This window comes from Theropithecus gelada, chromosome 6 (assembly GCF_003255815.1).
Source record: "Theropithecus gelada isolate Dixy chromosome 6, Tgel_1.0, whole genome shotgun sequence".
NCBI classification, from domain to species: domain Eukaryota; kingdom Metazoa; phylum Chordata; class Mammalia; order Primates; family Cercopithecidae; genus Theropithecus; species Theropithecus gelada.
In genome coordinates this window covers 75,741,017-75,759,418 of record NC_037673.1, presented here as the reverse complement: position 1 = coordinate 75,759,418, position 18,402 = coordinate 75,741,017, and the positions used below count along the sequence as shown (strand labels likewise).

Here is an 18,402-nt window from a genome sequence, read left to right as displayed (position 1 = left end):
ATTTAGGCACAGCTGACCAGCATTAACATTAAAACAGAGCTCTTAAGCTGTCCGCTGACAAAGCTGACTCTTTGTAGCAATAATATACCAAATTCCAACCTGGCTCTAGTGTAACATCACATGCCAGATAGCAGGCCCTGAAAGTGAAGTATTTTACCCCAAAATATATTTGCTTTTTGGTTTTTGGTTTTTTTTTTGAGATGGAGTCTCACTCTGTCACCAGGCTGGCGTGCGGTGGCATGATCTCGGCTCACTGCAACCTCTAACTCTCTGGTTCAGGTGATTCTCCTGCCTCAGCCTCCCAAGTACCTGGGATTACAGGCACGCACCACCCTGCCCAGCTAATTTTCGTATTTTTATTAAAGACCAGGTTTCACCACGTTGGCCAGGATGGTCTCAATCTCCTGACCTCGTGACTGAGCCGCCTCAGCCTCCCAAAGTGCTGGGATTACAGGTGTGAGCCACCATGCCCAGCCTCCTTGACGTATTTTTTAAATGGCCCTGCAAAGCTGACTTTTATGGGGGAAATCTACATTCTGTAGAGAACCCCCTTCCCTTTCCAGATTTTTTCCTGACTCAGGAGAGATTAAGAGTCTAGCACCTTTTATTTGAGACAGGGTCTCACTGTATCACCCAGGTTGGAGTGCAGTGGTGCAGTCTCGGCTCACTGTAGCCTCGATTTCCTGGACCTCAGGTGATCCACCCACCTCGGCCTCCCAAAGTGCTGGGATTACAGGCATGAGCCACTGCACTTGGCCAACCGCTTATCTTAATCCAGAGTTCCTTTCTATTGATTCCAGATCTTTAGATAATAACATAATGTTTTTCAACCAACTGCCAACCATAAAATCTTTGAATCCATCTATGACCAGGAACCCTCCCCGTCCCCACTTCAAGTTGTCCCACCTTTCTTTCTTTTTTTTTTTTTTTTTTTGAGATGGAGCCTTGCTCTGTCGCCAGGCCAGAATGCAATGGCGCGATCTTGGCTCACTGCAACCTCCACCTCCCAGGTTCAAGCTATTCTCCCGCCTCAGCCTCCCGAGTAACTGGGACTATAGGCACCTGCCACAACGCCTGTCTAATTTTTTATATTTTTAGTAGAGACAGGGTTTCATCGTGTTAACCAGGATGGTCTCGATCTCCTGACCTCGTGATCTGCCTGCCTCGGCCTCCCAAAGTGCTGAGATTACAGATGTGAGCCACCGCACCCGGCCAGGACAGCCTATAAAATGACTGGACTATTCAAAAAAGTCAAGATCGTGGCTGGGTGCAGTGGCTCACGCCTGTAATCCCAGCACTTTGGGAGGCTGAGGTGGGTGGATCACCTGAGGTCAGGAGTGTGAGACCAGCCCAGCCAACATGGCATAACCTCGTCTCTACTAAAAATACAAAAATTAGCTAGGCATGTTGGCGGGCGCCTGTAATCCCAGCTGCTCAGGAGGCTGAGGCACCAGAATCGCTTGAACCAGGGAGGCAGAGGCGGTGGTGAGCCGAGATCGTGCCACTGCACTCCAGCCTGGGCAACAAGAGCAAAACTCTGTCTCAAAAAAAAAAAAAAAAAAAAAATCAAGATCATGAAAGCAAAGAAAGACTGGGGAATTGTTTAAAGGAGACTAACGAGCCTGAAAACAAAATGAAATATGCAATCCTGGACTGGGTCATGACTGGAAAAAAATGATCTATAAAAAGCATCAGTTAAATTTGAATACAGTCTTCAGATTGAAACTCACACATCAGTACTTTTTAAAGTTCCTGGTAGATTTCCAGGTGTAGCCAAATTTGAAAATCAGTGGAGTTTCTCCCCTGGTCTTCATTTAGACCTCACTACAGGCCCAATTAAACCAGGCAGTTTCTAACTTCTGCATAGAAGAATGAATGTCTTAGAATGTTTAGGAAGCTCTGAAGACAGACAGATTATAAAGATGACATGCTATAAACCTAATATTGGCATGCTTTTATGGTAATTAATAAGACAAATGATTATGAAACTGCATTAAAAGAATTGCAGAGGGCTTGAATGATGTAAATAATTAATCTTTTTTCCTAATTACCATGATGTTCCTTAGTCATCAATTCTGCCTTCTTAATTTCTAAAGACAAGCTTCGATTGCTAAAGAGGCTGCAGTGAGCTGAGGTCACGCCACTGCACTCCAGCCTGGGCGACAGAGGTGAGACTTCGTCTCGTCTCAAAAAACAAAAAAGTAAGAAGGGCACACAATGAAATCAGCACGAGAGTTAAGTTTAAGAACCAAAGTAGCTTGTCTCTAGGTGTCAGATTTCAGTTCTCTTGACTGTCAGTACTAGGAGCCATCCCATGTTTTCCTCTGTTGTTGTTGTTGTTTTGTTTTGCTTTGAGATGGGATCTCACTCTGTTATCAGGCTGGAGTGCAGTGGCATGAACTTGACTCACTGCAACCCCTGCTTCCTGGACTCAAGTGATCCTCCCACCTCAGCCTCCCAAGTAACTGGGACCACAGATGCATGCCATCATGCCTGGCTAATTTTTGTATCTTTTGTAGAGACAGGGGTCTTGCCATGTTACCCAGCCTGGTCTCAAACTCCCGAGCTCAAGCGATCCACCCACCTCAGCCTCCCAAAGTGCTGGGATTACAGGTATGTGTTGCTGCCCCCAGTCTCCAACTTTTCTTTCTTATTTCCTCTGGGCCCAGAACACCATACTGGGCCTTTTCAACTCCTCAAAGGTGTTTTTCACTATTTACATGTGCTGAAATTGCCAAGAAATAAAAAGCAATAGCACTGCCACCACATTCATCCTCCAGCTAGGGCTCCGTCTCTCCGCACTTCCCAGGCAAACTGCTGAGCACTTTCCATTTCCTCACTCCTACTCGCTCTTCAAACCATTAGAATTGGCCCTCTTGCCCAGAACTTTACCAACTTCCCCAAAGATTTCCTTGCTAATAAACCCAAAGGACAACTTTCCATCTCTATTAACTGGTCCTCAACTATGTTTTACACTATTGGCCATTCCAGACACGCAGACCCAGAACAGCTTTGAAGTCAGACAGCCTAAATTCAAATCCTGGCTTGGCCACTCACTAGCCCAGCAACCATAGCCAGTTACCTAATATTAGAGCCTCCGTTTCCTCAAGTGTTGCATGGAGATTGTAACAATATGTACCCCTGGAACAGGTTGCCGTAAGTGCTGAACACCATGTCTGGCGTTTGGTAAGCACTCAGTGAATTATGACTTTCTAATAAAAATTTATCTTCTCAGTAGGCATGGTGGTTCATGACTGTAATTCCAGCACTTTAGGAGTCCAAGGCAGGGAATTGCTTGAGCCCAGAAATTTGAGACCATCCTAGGCAACAGCAAGACCTTTTCTCTACAAAAAGAATTTTTAAAATTAGCTGGTGTGGTAGCACGTGCCTGTAGTTCCAGTTGGGAGGCTGAGGTGGGAGGATTGCTTGAGCCTAGGAGGTAGAGGCTGCAGTGATCTGCGATTGTGCTACTGCACTCCAGTCTGGGCAAACAGAGGGAGATCCTGTCTCAAAACTGATCAATTCATCAATTGATGGACATTTGTGTTGTTTTCCCTTTTTGGCTATTATGAATGATGTTTTACTATGAACACTCATGTACAGGTTTTTGTGTGGACATATGTTTTCACCACCCTTGGTTAGCCCAGCAACTGTAGCCAGTTACCTAATCTCAGTTCTACTTGGAAGTAAAATTACTAGGCCATGCAGTAACTGTGTTTAACATTCAGAAGAACTGCTAAATAGTTTCCCAAAGTCATAATACCAATTTACAATCCCACCAGTAATGTAAGAGAGTTCCAATTTCTCCATATTCTTGCTAACACTTATTATCTTTTTAAATTTTAGCCATTCCAGTGTGTGTAAAGTGATATGTCATTCTGGTTGGGTTTTTTGTTTTTTTTTTTTTTTTGGAGACAAAGTCTTTCTCTATTGCCCAAGCCGGAGTGCAGTGGCATGACCTAGGCTCACTGCAACCTCCACCTCCCAAGTTCAAGCGATTCTTGTGCCTCAGCCACCCAAGTAGCTGGGATTACAGGCACATGCTACCACGCCCAGTTAATTTTTGCATTTTAAGTAGAGACAGGGTTTCACCATGTTGGCCAGGCTGGTCTGGAACTCCTGACCTCAGGTGATCCACCCGTCTCAGCCTCCCAAAGTGCTGGCATTACAGGTGTGAGCCACTGCACTCAGCCCTCATTCTGGTTTTGATTAGCATCTCCCTAATGAATAGTGATATTTATTGTCTTTGCATATACTTATCAGACATTTTCATACCTTCTTTGGAGAAATATCTATTCAAATACCTTGCCAATTTTGAAAATGAGTTATTTGTCTTTTTATTGTTGAGCTGTAAGTGTTCTTTATATATTCTGAGTACTAGCCTCTTATCAAATCAATAGTTGGCAAATATTTCCTCCCATTCTGTGGTCTGCCTTTTTCACTTTAAGAGCGTCTTTTTTTTCCCCCTCTCCAACTTTTATTTTAGATTCAGAAACAAAGCTATTTTTCCAACATATCCAACATGCTTCTGGCTCAAGGCCTTTGCACTGGCTATTCTCTTTGCCTGGGGGACCTTTCCCAGATCTTCACATAGTTCCCTCCATCTGTCCATTCATGTCTATCTCCTTAGGGCAGCCTTCTCTGACCACCACATATAAAGTAGCATTCCCATGACTACCCCTTTCCTCTGCTTAGTTTTCCTTTGTAACCCTCATCCCTGCCTGAAATTGTATTATCAGTTTCTCTATTACTTGTCTGTTTCCTCTGTTAGAATGTAGTTCTACAAAGACTAGAACATTGTCTTGTTCCGTGTTCTATCTCCAATGCTTAACAAAATCCATGAGTCATGAAAGGCACTTAATAACATTTTGTAGAATGAATGAATAAATGTAAGAAGTTGGTGAGTTTCCCCAGTAAGGTTTACCGATGAAGCTATCCCAACATGCAGATGAGAGATAGACACTGTTTTAGATACCTGAAATGATCACCGGAGACTAGGTATAGGACCATCCACAGACACAGTTTCATTTTAACACATCTGTTTCACTAACACAAGAGTGAGGCCGGGTGTGGTGGCTCATGCCTGTAATCCCAGCACTTTGGGAGGCTGAGATGGGTGGATCACTTGAGGTCAGGAGTTTGAGACCAGCCTGGCCAACATGGCAAAACTCCATCTCTACAAAAAATACAAAAATTAGCCAAGTGTAGTGGTGCATGCCTGTAGTCTCAGCCACTTGGGAGGCTGAGGCACAAGAATTGCTTGAACCTGGGAGGTGGAGGTTGCAGTGAGCCAAGATCATGGCACTGCACTCCAGCCTGGGTGATAGCGCAAGACTCTGTCTCAAAAGAGAAAAAAAAAGACAAGAGTAAGATATTCCATATGGGTACAATATCAGTAACAGTGGAGGCTTTCACCAGGTTCAAAGGGTGGGCCAACGATCAATCTTGAATTACTAAACATCTCTCTGAAAGATTTTGTCATTTTGGTCTTCCTGGAGTTTGTCGGAAATTCCCTGGTTTTTTTTTTTTGAAAAATTATTTAATTTTGATATACACAGATCTGTCTCAGTCTAGCAGCTTGCATCTTCTTGCCAGTTAGAGCTCATTCTGGGGTATATGTTGTCAACTATCTGTCACAACTTTTCTTAGCACCAAGAGAAACCTGGGTAAGATCTTTGCTTTCTGCCCTTCATCCTCCATTCCTTGAATTCTCTACTTGCAGAATTTTACCTACTCTGTAGCTGGTATGTCTTATCTTTCCCTTCCCTTCCCATTCTTTTTTTTTTTTTTTTTAGACGGAGTCTCACTCTGTCGCCCAGGCTGGAGTGCAGTGGCACAATCTCGGCTCACTGCAGCCTCTGCCACCGCACCTGGCCTTGATGTAAGGTTTTATATTCATTTACTAGCAGATCTATGGCTTGATGCAACAAGCAAGAATTGTGTTCCAACTTCTCTGTTTCCCAGCCCTTGCCAAGCCATCAACTCAGCACTCAGTTTGGATTAGAAATGGTCTACATGGTTTTCAACTATTGTTAACAAAGATTCCTTTTGTGAGACATGCATCGTCTGTTTTTTAATTTCTCAGTCTGGTCACCTGCAGCTATTTCAGCTGCACAATGCCATTACTCAAAACTTGAATTTCATTTTCTTTGTGAACAAGAGCACTTGCTATGTCTTTTGGAAATTTCTAACAGTATTTGATTAGATCACCAAACTCACTTCAGTCTTCTGCTTCTTGTTGTAAGTATTCAAGTCTCTCTCTTTTTAAAATAGTTGAGGCCAGGTGTGGTGAGTCATGCCTGTAATCTCAGCACTTTGGGAGGCTGAGGCAGGCAGATTGCCTGAGCTCAGGAATTTGAGATCAGCCTGGGCAACAAGGCAAAACCCCGTCTCTACAAAAAAATACAAAAATTAGCTAGGCATGGTGGCGTGTGCCTGTAGTCCCAGCTATGCAGGAGGCTGAGGTGGGAGGATCACCTGAGCCGGGGAAGTCAAGGTTGCAGTGAACCATGATTGTGCAACTGCACTCCAGCCTGGGCAATGGGATTGAGACCCTATCTCAAAAAAATGTATATATCCAGGCGTGGTGGGTACATACCCATAGACCCAGCTACTCGGGAGGCTGAGGCAGGAGGATTGCTTGAGCCCAAGGGGTTTGAAGTCAAAGTGAACTGTGATGGCATCACTGCACTACAGCTTGGGTGACAGAGCAAGACAATCTCAAAAAAGGCAGTGGCTTATGCCTGTAATCTTAGCACTTTGGGAGGCTGAGGTGGGTGGATCACTTGAGGTCAGGAGTTTGAAACCAGCCTGGCCAACACGGTGAAACCCCCGTCTCTATTAAAAATACAAAAATTAGGCCAAGCACAGTGGCTCACGCCTGTAATCCCAGCACTTTGGGAGGCTGAGGTGGGCGGATCACCTGAGGTCAGAAGTGTGAGACCAGCCTGGCCAACATGGTGAAACCTCATCTCTAGTAAAAATACAAAAAAATTAGCTGGGCATGGTGGCACGTTCCTGTAATCCCAGCTACTCGGGAGGTTGAGGCAGGAGAATTGCTTGAACCAGGGAGCTGGAGGTTGCAGTGAGCTGACATCATGTCACTGCACTCCAGCCTGGCGACAGAGTGACACTCCATCTCAAAAACAAAACAAAACAAAACAAAACAAAACAAAAAAACCGACAAAAAAATACAAAAATTAGCCAGGCACGGTGGCGGGCGCCTGTAATCTCAGCTACTTGGGAGGCTGAGGCATGAGAATCGCCTGAACCTGGGAGGCAAAGGTCCTGCCACTGCACTCTAGCCTGGGTGACAGAGCAAGATTATGTCTAAAAAAAAAAAAAAAAAAAAAAGTTTAATTGACAAAGATCATATATAGTCAAGGCATACAACATGATGATTTGACATATGTGTATAGATTTTGTAATGATTATCATAATCAAATTAACGCATTCAACACTACCCTTGCTGTTCAGTAGATCCCTAGAACTTGTTCATCTTTTTTTTTTATTTAGAAGTGGGGGTCTGAGCCAAGCTCAGAAATTGTTCATCTTAGAGCTGAAAGTTTATATCCTGTGATCAACATCTCTTCATTTCTCCTACTCCTCAGCCTTTGGCAACTGTCGTTCTACTCTGCTTCTACGAATTTGACTTTCTTAGATTCTACAAGTGAAATCATACGTTATGTGTCTTTCTGGGTCTGGCTTATTTCACTTAGCATGATGTTTTCTGCTTTCATCAATGTTGTTGCATATTGCAAGATTTTCTTCTTTTACGTGGCTTGAATAATATCCCATTGTATATATACACACCAAAATGTTCTTCATTCATTCATCCATCCATGGACACTTAGGTTGTTTCCATATCTTGGCTATTGTGAATAGTGCTGCAATTAACATGGGAATGCAGATACCTCTTTGAGATACTGATTCCATTTCCTCTGGATATATATTCAGAAGTAGGATTGCTGGATTGTATGGTAGTTCTATTTTTAATTTTTTTTCCCAATGACCTCTGAACTTTGTATTGGCCTCCTGCGCCCCGAAGGATACCCGGCTTCTGCTGGCTTAACGTCTTAGCACTTTGGTGTCGTTGGTCTCAGACACCCCTATGCCGTCCACTGTCCTGCGGGTGGTGGTCTTCTGGATGCTTTGGATGGAGTTGCTGCTGTCCAGGGCATCACCAGGATTGAAGCCCTCCCCATCTTCCAGCAGGCAGTGGTAGGTGGCGATCTCAGCCTCCAGCTTGATCTTGATGTTCAGCAGAGCCTCATACTCCTGGATCTGGTGCTGCCCCTCTGCCCAGGTCTGTGCCAGCTCCAACTCCAGGTGCAGCAGAACCCTGTTGAGCTGCTCCATCTGCATGGCATAGCGGGTCTCCACCTCCCTCAGGCTGTTCTCCAACCTGGCTTTCAGATTTCTCATTGAGTTCAGGTTGATCTCCAAGGACTGGATTTTACATCTCAGCTCCGTGAGCATCATCTCAGCAGCTCTGATCTCAGCAGACTGCTTGGTGCTCTCCTCAGTCTTCTAGGACCAGTACTTGTCCAGCTCCTCTCAGTTCTTCTGAGCCAACTTGTCATATTAGGCCTGGATGTCTGCCATGATCTTGGTGAGGTCCTGAGATTTGAGGGCATCTACCTCCACAGTCAACCCAGAGCTGGCAGTCTGGGCTTGGAGGCCTTTTACCTCCTCTTTGTGGATTTTCTTCATGAAGAGCAGCTCCTCCTTGAGAGCCTCAACCTCTGCCTCCAGCTGCAGCTGAGTGACACTGGTGTCATCAGTGGTCTTGCGGAGCCCATGGACGTCACTCTCCTCAGACTGGCACATGGCCAGTTCTGTCTCACACTTGACTCTAAAGTCATCAGCAGCAATATGGGCATTGTCAATCTGCAGAATGATGCAGGCACTGTCCACGGTACTTGCGAAGATCTGAACCCTCAGGTCCTCAATGGTCTTGAAGTAATGCCCCTAGTCTCTCACCTGGGGTCCCTTCTTCTCCAGATGCTACCGGATTTTGCTCTCCAGCCTCCATTTATCAGGCTGCAGTCTCCTCACTCTGTCCAGGTAGGAGGCCAGATGGTCGTTCAGGCCTTGCATGGTCTCCTTCTGGATATCCCCTATTCCCACCAGGTCCCAGACCGCAAGCCGCCCCAGAAGCTTGTGGAGTGGGACACCGAGATCCGGGAGCCTGAGCCCCTGGCACCTGTATAGATGCTGGCCATGCTGCTGACCAGCTGGGCCACGTAGCTGGGCAGCTGGACAGAGCCCAGGGACCAGTAGTTGGTGGAGGAGGTGGTGGAGCGAGTGGTAAAGCTCATGCTGTCTGGGAGAAAAGCAAGAGGACAGGACTTAGGTTGTGCCTAGGACCTAATTTTTTTTTTTTTTTTTTTTTTTTTTTGAGCCAGAGCTTCATTCTGTTGCCCAGGCTAGAATGCAGTGGCAAGATCTCAAGTCACTGCAACCTCCACTTCCCGGGCTCGAGCAATCCTCCCACCTCAGCCTCCCGAGTATCTGGAACTATAGGTGTGTGCCACCACACCTGGCTAATTTTTGTATTTTTTTTATAGAGATGGGGTCTCACTATGTTGCTGAGGCTGGTCTCAAACTCCTGGGCTCAAGCAATCTCCCTGCTTCAGCTTCCCAAAGTGCTGGGACTGCAGATGTGAGCCACCACACCTGGCCCTATTTTTAACTTTTGAGAAACTTCCATACTCTTTTTCATAATGGCTGTACCGACTTACATTCCCACCAACAATATACAAAAGTTCTTTTTTCTCCACACCCTTACCGAAATTTCACGTTCCTTGTCTTTTTGATAACCATTCTAACAGGTGTGAGGCAATACTTCATTGGAGTTTTGACTTGCATTTCTCTGACAATGAGTGCTGTTGAGCACTTTTTCACGTGCCTTTTGGCCATTTGTATGGCTTCTTTGGAAAAATCTATATTCAAGATCTTTTGCCTTTTTAAAAAATTGGGTTATTTGTGGCCAGGCGCAGTGGCTGATGCCTGTAATCCCAGCACTTTGGGAGGCTGAGACGGGTGGATAACCTGAGGTCAGGAGTTTGAGACCAACCTGGCCAACATGGTGAAACCCCGTCTCTATTAAAAATTCAAAAAATTAACCAGGCGTGGTGGCGGGCACCTGTAATCCCAGCTACTCAAGAGACTGAGGCAGGAGAATCACTTAAACCCGGGAGGTGGAGGTTGCAGTGAGCAGAGATCTCGCCATTGTACTCCAGCCTGAGCAACAGAACGAGACTCTGTCTCAAAAAATAAAAATAAAAATAATTTTTAAAATTTGGTTATTTGGCTTTATGCTGGTGAGTTGTATGAGCTTCTTATTTTCTTTATATAACTCTTTTTTTTTTTTTTTTTTTTTTTTGAGACAGAGTCTTACTCCATCACCCAGGCCTAAGTAAAGTGATGTGACCTCGGCTCACTGCAACCTCTGCCTCCCAGGTTCAAGCAATTCTCCTGCTTCAGCCTCCTGAGTAGCTGGAATTACAGGCATGCACCACCATGCCCAGCTAATTTTTGTATTTTTAGTAGAGACGGGGTTTCACCATGTTGGCCAGGCTGGTCTTGAACTCCTGACCTCAAGTGATCCACCCGCCTCGGCCTCCCAAAGTGTTGGGATTACAGGCATGAGCCACCGCGCCCGGGCTGTATTTTCAGATGTAAGGTTTACAGATATTTGCCCTGATTCCATAGGTTGCCTTTTCATTTTGTTGGTTGTTTCCTTTGCTACACAGAAGCATTTTAGTTTGATGTAGTTCCATTTGTTTATTTTTACTTTTATTGCCTGTGCTTTGGTGTCACAGCCAAAACAAAATTATAAAGACCAATGTCAAGACGTTTTTCCCCTAATATCAAGAAGCTTTTTCCTGTGTTTTCTTCTTGGAGTTTTGTATTTCAAGTCTTACATTTAAGTCATTAATCCATTTTGAGTTAATTTTTGTATATAATGTAAGGGTACAATTTCATTTTTTTTTTTTTTTGCATGTGACATACAGTTTTCCCAGCATCATTTATTTGTTTATTTATTTTTAATTTTTTGTTGTTGGTGGTTTTTTTTTTTTTTTTTTTTTGAGATGGAGTCTCACTCTGCCGCCCAGGATGGAATGCAGTGGCACGATCTCGGCTTACTGCAACACCCTCTCCCAGGTTCAAGCAATTCTCCTGCCTCAGCCTTCCAAGTAGCTGGCATGTGCCACTGTGCCCAGCCAATTTTTGTATTTTTAGTAGAGACAGGGTTTCACCATGTTAGCCAGGCTGGACTCAAACTCCTGACCTCAGGTGATCCACCCACTTCGGCCTCCAAATGTGCTGGGATTACAGGCCTGAGCCACTGTGCTCGCTCTATTTATTTATTTATTTGAGACAGAGTCATACTCTGTCACCCAGGCTGGAGTGCAGTGGCATGACCTCAGCTCATTGCAGCCTCTGCCTCCTGGCTTCAAGCAATTCTCCTGCCTCAGCATCCCGAGTAGCTGAGATCACAGGCGTGCACCAGCACGCCCAGCTAATTTTTGCATGTTTTAAGAGAAATGGGGTTTTGCCATGTTGGCCAGGCTGGTCTCAAACTCCTGACCTCAGGTGATCCACCTGCCTCAGCCTCCCAAAGTCCTGGGATTAGAGGCATAAGCCACCGCACCCAGCTTCACCATCACTTATTGAAGAGACTTTCCTTTTTCCATTGTGTATTCTTGATACCCTTCTCAAAGATTAGTTAACCATGTATACATAGTTTTATTCCTGGGCTCTGTCTATTGTTCCATTGGTCAATATGTCTCTCTCAATGCCAGTATATTATTCTGACTACTATAGCTTTATAATATAGTTTGAAATTAGGGAGTGTGATGTTTCCAGAATTCTTTTTCTTTCTCAAGATTGCTTTGGGTATTTGGATTTTGTGTGTGTGTGTGTGTGTGTGTGTGTGTGTGTGTGTGGTTTTGTATGAATTTTATGATTGTTTTTCTATTTATTTCTCTAAAGAATAGCATTAGAATTGTGATAGGGATTAGAATTTTGATAGGGATTGAATCTGTAGATAGCTTTGTATACTATAAACATTTTAACAATATTGATTCTTCCAATCCATTAAAATGAAATAGCTTTCTATTTAGTTGTTTCCTCTTCCTCCTCCTCCTCCCCCTCCTCCTTCTCCATTTTCTTTGTAGAGGTGAGGTCTCACTATATTGCCCAGGCTGTTCTTGAACTACTGAGCTCAAGCAATCCTCCTGCTTCAGACTCCCAAAGTGCTGGGATTACAGGTGTGAGACACCATGCCCAACTCTATTTATTCTCTTTCTTTCATCAATATTTTATAGTTTTAAGTGTACAGATTCTTCACCTTCCTGGTTAAACTTATTCCTAAATATTTTATTCTTTTTGGTGCTATTGTAAATGGAATCATTTTCTTAATTTCTTTTCTGGATAGTTCACTGTTAATGTATAGAATGTGTGTGGTAGGAGTAAAGGTATATAGATTTTGTATGCAATTGAAGTTAAATTGTTATCAGCCAAATTAGAATGTTATAATCATAAGGTGTTTTCTATAAGCCCCATGGTAACTATAAAGAAAGAAACCTCTGGTAGGTACATGCTATAGTTTGGATGTTTCTCTCCTCCAAATCTCATGTTGACATTTGATCCCCAGTGTTGGGAGTGTGGCTTAATGAGAGGTGTTTGGGTCATGGGGGCAGATTCCTCTTTAACAGATTAATCTCCTCTCTGGGTGGGGTGGGGAGGATAAACGTGTTGTCTCTCTGTTAGTTCCAGAGAGAGCTGGTTGTTAAAAAGAGCCTGTCACCTCCCACCTCTTTGTCACTTCCTCTCTCACCATGCGGTCTCTGCACACGCTAGCTCCCCTTCACCCTCCACCATGAGTGGAAGCAACCTTAGGCCCCTACCAGATGCCTATATTGAACCTTTCAGCCCCAGAACCATGCTAAATAAACCTCTCCTTTATAAATTACCCAGTCTTTTTTTTTTTTTTTTTTTTTTGAGACAGTTTCACTCTTGTTGCCCAGGCTGGAGTGCAATGACTTGATCTCGGCTCACCTCAACCTCTGCCTCCCGGGTTCAAGCCAATTTTTTTTTGTATTTTTAGTAGACATGGGGTTTCTCCATGTTGGTCATGCTGGTCTCAAACTCCCGACCTCAGGTGATCTGCCCACCTCGGCCTCCCAAAGTGCTGGGATTACAGGCGTGAGCCACTGCATCTGGCCTCAGCCTTTCCTTTATAAATTGCCCAACCTTTATAGCAACATAAAACAGCTTAGGCTGGGCATGTTGGCTTATGCCTGTAATCCCAGCACATTGGGAGGCTGAGGCGGGCAGATCACCAGGTCAGGAGTTTGAGACCAGCCCGATCAACAAGGTGAAACCCCATCTCTACTAAAAATACAAAAATTAGCCAGGCGTGGTGGCGTGCACCTGTAGTCCCAGATACTCAGGAGGCTGAGGCAGGAGAATGGCTTGAACCCAGGAAGCAGAGGTTGCAGTGAGCCAAGATTGCACCACTGCAGTCCAGCCTGGGTAACCGAGCAAGACTCGGTCTCTAAATAAATAAATAAATAAATAAATAAATAAAACAGCCTAAGGCTGGGTGCAGTGGTTCACACCTGTAATCCCAGCACTTTGGAAGGCCAAGGCTGGTGGATCACTTGAGACTGGGAGTTCGAGACCAGCCTGGCCAACATGGTAAAACCCCATCTCTACTAAAAATATAAAAATTAGCTGAGCGTGGTGGCACATGCCTGTATTCCCAGCCACTTGGGAGGCTGAGACAGGAGGATCATTTGAACCTGGGAGGCAGAGGTTGCAGTGAGCTGAGATAGTGCTATTGCACTCCAGCCTGGGTGATTTAAAAAAAAAAAAAAGAAAAAAGAAAGAAAAAGAAAAAGAAAGGAATCAAAGCATACCACTACAAAAAAATTCAACAAATCACAAAGGAAGAAAGCAAGATTGAAAGAAAGAAACAACAAACTAGTCAGTAAATAACTAACAAAATGACAACAGTAAGTGCTTACCTATCAATAAATACTTTACCTGTCAATAATTACTTTAAATGTAAATGAATTAAATTATCTAATCAAAATACTGAGTAGCTGAATAGATTTAAAAAAAAAACAGATCCAACAATATGCTACTTACAAGAGACTCATTTTAGCATTAAGGGGACACACAGACTGAAAGTGAAAGGGATGGAAAAAGATATTTCATGCAAACAGTAACCAGGGGAGAGCAAGGGTGACTATACTTACATTAGAGAAAACAGTCTTTCAGCTCCCTCTCTCTCCTTCTGCTCCTCCCCCCTTGTCCCTCCATGAAAGAAAGAAAAAGAAAGAAAAAAGAAAAAAATAGACTTTCACTCAGTCTGTCATGAGAAACAAATAAGGTTAATATGTGATGATAAAAGGGTCAATTAATAGAGGATATAACAATTGTAAATATACATGCACCCAACACTGGAGCACCTGAATATAGAAAGCAAATACTAACAGAACTGAAGAGGGAAACAGCAATACAATAATAAAGAACTTCAGTACCCCACTTTCGACAATGGAATCATCCAGACAGAAAAATCAGTAAGGAAACAGAAGACTTGTATAATGCTTAGACCAAATGAACCTAACATCTGTTCATATATACAACATGCCATCCAATAGCAGTGGAATACACGTTCTTTTCAAGCACACGTGGAACATTCTTCCAGATAGATCATGTTTTGGGCCACAGAACAAGTCTTAACAAATTTAAGAGTATTAAAATCATCTAAAGTATTTTTTCTGACCATAATGGTATAAAACTAGAAATCAATAACTGAAGGAATTTTTAAAAATTAATATGTAGAAATTAAATGATATACTCCTGAACAAATCAAGAGTGAAATCAAAAAGTATCTTGAGACAAACAAAAATAGAAACACAACATGCAAAACTCATGAGATGCAGCAAACACACAGGTAAGGGGGAAGTGGATAGCAATAAATGCCTACATTAAGAAAAAAGAAAGATCTCAAATAAACAACCTAACTTCACATCTCAAGGAACTAGAAAAAGAAGAACAAACTAAGCCCAAAGTTAGTAGAAAGGAGAAAATAAAATTTAGAGCAGAAATATTTAAGTATTTTAAATCCAAGTTCTTAATCTTGGACCTGTTTTGACCCTTTTGAATTCAGGCTTTGTCTCTTTACTTAAATTAACTTCATTAAAGTATGTTTCATTTCTGAAAGTTTTGCAAAAGCCCTTGTAAAAACTAGTGATATTTCCACTGAGTTCTTGTTTTCCAATAATTTTTTCTGTTTCTTTTCATTCCTGTTTTTCATTGTGGCCTAAAATAACAGGGGGATTTGCCACTGGCATTTGATTTGTTCCTTCAAGCCATTTGATTACATCTTTAATCCCTCAAAGAGATTCTTATGATTCTTATTTGTATCTTGGATTTCACAAAAGATTTCTTTGTATCTTTGATGCTCTCTGATAATCTGACAACTTTCTAAGACTTTTTTTTTTTTTGAGACAGGGTCTCGCGCTGTCACCCAAGTTGGAGTGCAGTGACTCGATCACGGCTCACTGCAGCCTCAGCCTTCACAGGCGCAGGTGATCCTCCCACCTCAGCCACCCAAGTAGCTGGGACTACAGGAACACACCAACACACCCACCTAATTTTTTGTAGAGAAGATGAGGTTTCACCATGTTGCCTCGGCTGGCCTCATACTCCTGGGATCAAGCAATTCCCTTGGCCTCCCAATGTGCTAGGATTACAGGCATGAGCTACTGTGCCTGGCCACAGCATTTCTTTTTGTCCTGAAGAGGTTTTTTATTTCCGCAAGCATACTACCAGTCACTTCATATCTTTTTTTTTTTTTTCTTTTTATCGACAGAAGCATTCTCCACGAGGAAAATGCCAAAGTAATTACTTCCTAGTATGGCAGTTATAATTTCCCAAGGCACTTGTTACAACTCAGACCATGGAGATTAGACTGGAGGACCGTGATGTGGCAGAGAAGAGAGAGAAGTGCCAGAGATAAGAGCCTGGGCCCAGGAACAGACAGTAGGTGACTAGTTGAAGCTGATTCCTGGCAGAGCCAGGGTGAAAAGAAGAGCCCAAGGGAAGAAAGAGCTGGAGCTTGGAATCCATTGCTCCCCACAGGAATTCCTGCTGTGTAGTACCTGGCTATGGTACCCAGGACTGATTATAGAATCAAGTAAGGCAGGTGCATCCCCAGATCTTATTCCCACCCTGATGCAATTGGACCCTCTCCTCAGCAGTATGGCTAGTACTAGTGGTACCTTTCCAGAATGTTCCTTCGGGATTCTTTGCTGTCATCTGCCCCCAAGATTGTTGTAATACACACACAAATCTGCAATGAGTATGATGTGACTGGTACCTCTGAAAGTCACACCATCCACAACTTGCACAATCATATACTGTGGACTGTCCCTCCTACCTCCTGTAATGTGACCCCCTACTTCCTCAAAGCCCCCTTGGGCTTCTTTAACTCCCTACCCTAACTTGATCCTAAAAATAAGCATTCCTGGCCGGGCGCAGTGGCTCACCCCTGTAATCCCAGCACTTTGGGAGGCCAAGGCAGGTGGATCACTTGAGGTCTAGAGTTCAAGACCAGCCTGGCAACATAGGGAAACCCGGTCTCTACTGAAAATACAAAAATTAGCAGGGTGTGGTGGCACGTGCTGTAATCCAGCTTCTCGGGAGACTGAGGCAGGAGAATCTCTTAAACCTGGGAGGCAGAGGTTGCAGTGAGCCGGGATCACGCCTTTGCACTCCAGCCTGGACGACAGAGTGAGACTCTGTCTCAAAAAATAAATAAAAATAGGTGTTCCCTTACTTCTGGGAAAGTTTGCGTCTCTAGCACATTTCATTTGACCTGCCCTTCCTTCACCCCCTCCCAGTATTGCCACTCAAGACAGAAGGTAGACCAGGCTTGGTGGCTCACACCAGTAATCACAACACTTTGGGAGGATCACTTGAGCCCAAGAGCTTGAGACGAGCCTGGGCAATGTAGAGAGACCTCGTCTCTAGTAAAAATGAAAAATTAGCTGGACATAGTGGCCAGTGCCTGTAGTCCTAGCTACTGAGGAGGCTGAGGTGGGAGGATTGCTTGAGCACAGGACGTTGAGGCTTCAGTGAACCATAATCATGCCACTGCACTCCAGCCTGGTGACAGAGAAACACCCTGTCTCTAAAAGAAAATAAAAGGAAACAGCTGGGCACAGTGGCTCACACTTGTAATCCCAGCACTTCGGAAGGCCGAGGCAGGTGGATTACTTGAGGTCAGGAGTTCAAGACCAGCTCCGCCAATATGGTGAAACCCTGTCTCTACTAAAAATACAAAAAATTAGCTGGGCATTGGCTGGGCGTGGTGGCTCACACCTGTAATCCCAGCACTTTGGGAGGCTGAGGTGGGCGGATCACACGGTCAGGAGATCGAGACCATCCTGGCTAATATAGTGAAATCCCATCTCTACTAAAAATACAAAAAATTAGCCAGGCGTGGTGACGGATGCCTATAGTCCCAGCTACTCAGGAGGCTGAGGCAGGAGAATGGCGTGAACCCGGGAGGCGGAGCTTGCAGTGAGCCGAGATCGCGCCACTGCACTCCAGCCTGGGCGACAGAGCGAGACTCTGTCTCAAAAAAAAAAAAAAAAAAAAAAAGCTGGCCATGGTGACTCGTGCCTGTAATCCCAGTTACTTGGGAGACTAAGGCAGGAGAATCACTTGAACCTGGAAGACAGAGGTTGCAGTGAGCTGAGATCAAGCCACTGCACTCCAGCCTGGGCAACAGAGCAAGACTCCATCTCAAAAAAAAGGAAATGAAAGGAAATAAGGTAAGCCCCTGAGGTCATAAGCATCCACAGAAGCCCAGAATCTTAAAGGAAATAGTTAAGCTGCATAAGAAATTGAGTAGCATTTGATTTTGCTCATGAGAGAGAAGTGTAAGGAGGGACTGGATATAGGAAGGCCCAGATCCCAATCTCAGGTGTGCCATTAGCTGAACTCGTATTTTACCTTGGGCCTTTTACTCTGGACTTCCTAGATGTCACCTGTAAGATAAGTGACTTGAACTAGATGATCATGAGGGTACTCCTACATGTGTCCAGTGGTCAGGGGTTAGTGACCAGACTTTGAAGGAATAGTGATAAACCTAGAAAAGCGAACTACTCTTCTGGGAGGAGCTGACTTGGGGGAAGTTGCTCATTTAGGAGAAATAACTAACGGCATATTACCTAGACCTGGACAAGAAGCCTGATTCTTTCCTTGTGTTATTTTCACACAAGTCAGAGCCACGTCTAGCTTCTAATTATGCAGAATTTGAACAAGTGTTGAATGTCTTAGGTCCATTTACCAGGTTAAGGAAGTTTCCTTCTA

The 18,402-nt window shown here is 44.0% G+C and overlaps 1 pseudogene; it reads right to left on the bottom strand.

Moving 5' to 3' along the window:
- Nucleotides 1–8,067: 8,067 nt before the first annotated feature.
- Nucleotides 8,068–9,320, bottom strand: LOC112627027 (annotated as a pseudogene).
- Between the last annotated feature and the right edge of the window lie 9,082 nt (nucleotides 9,321–18,402).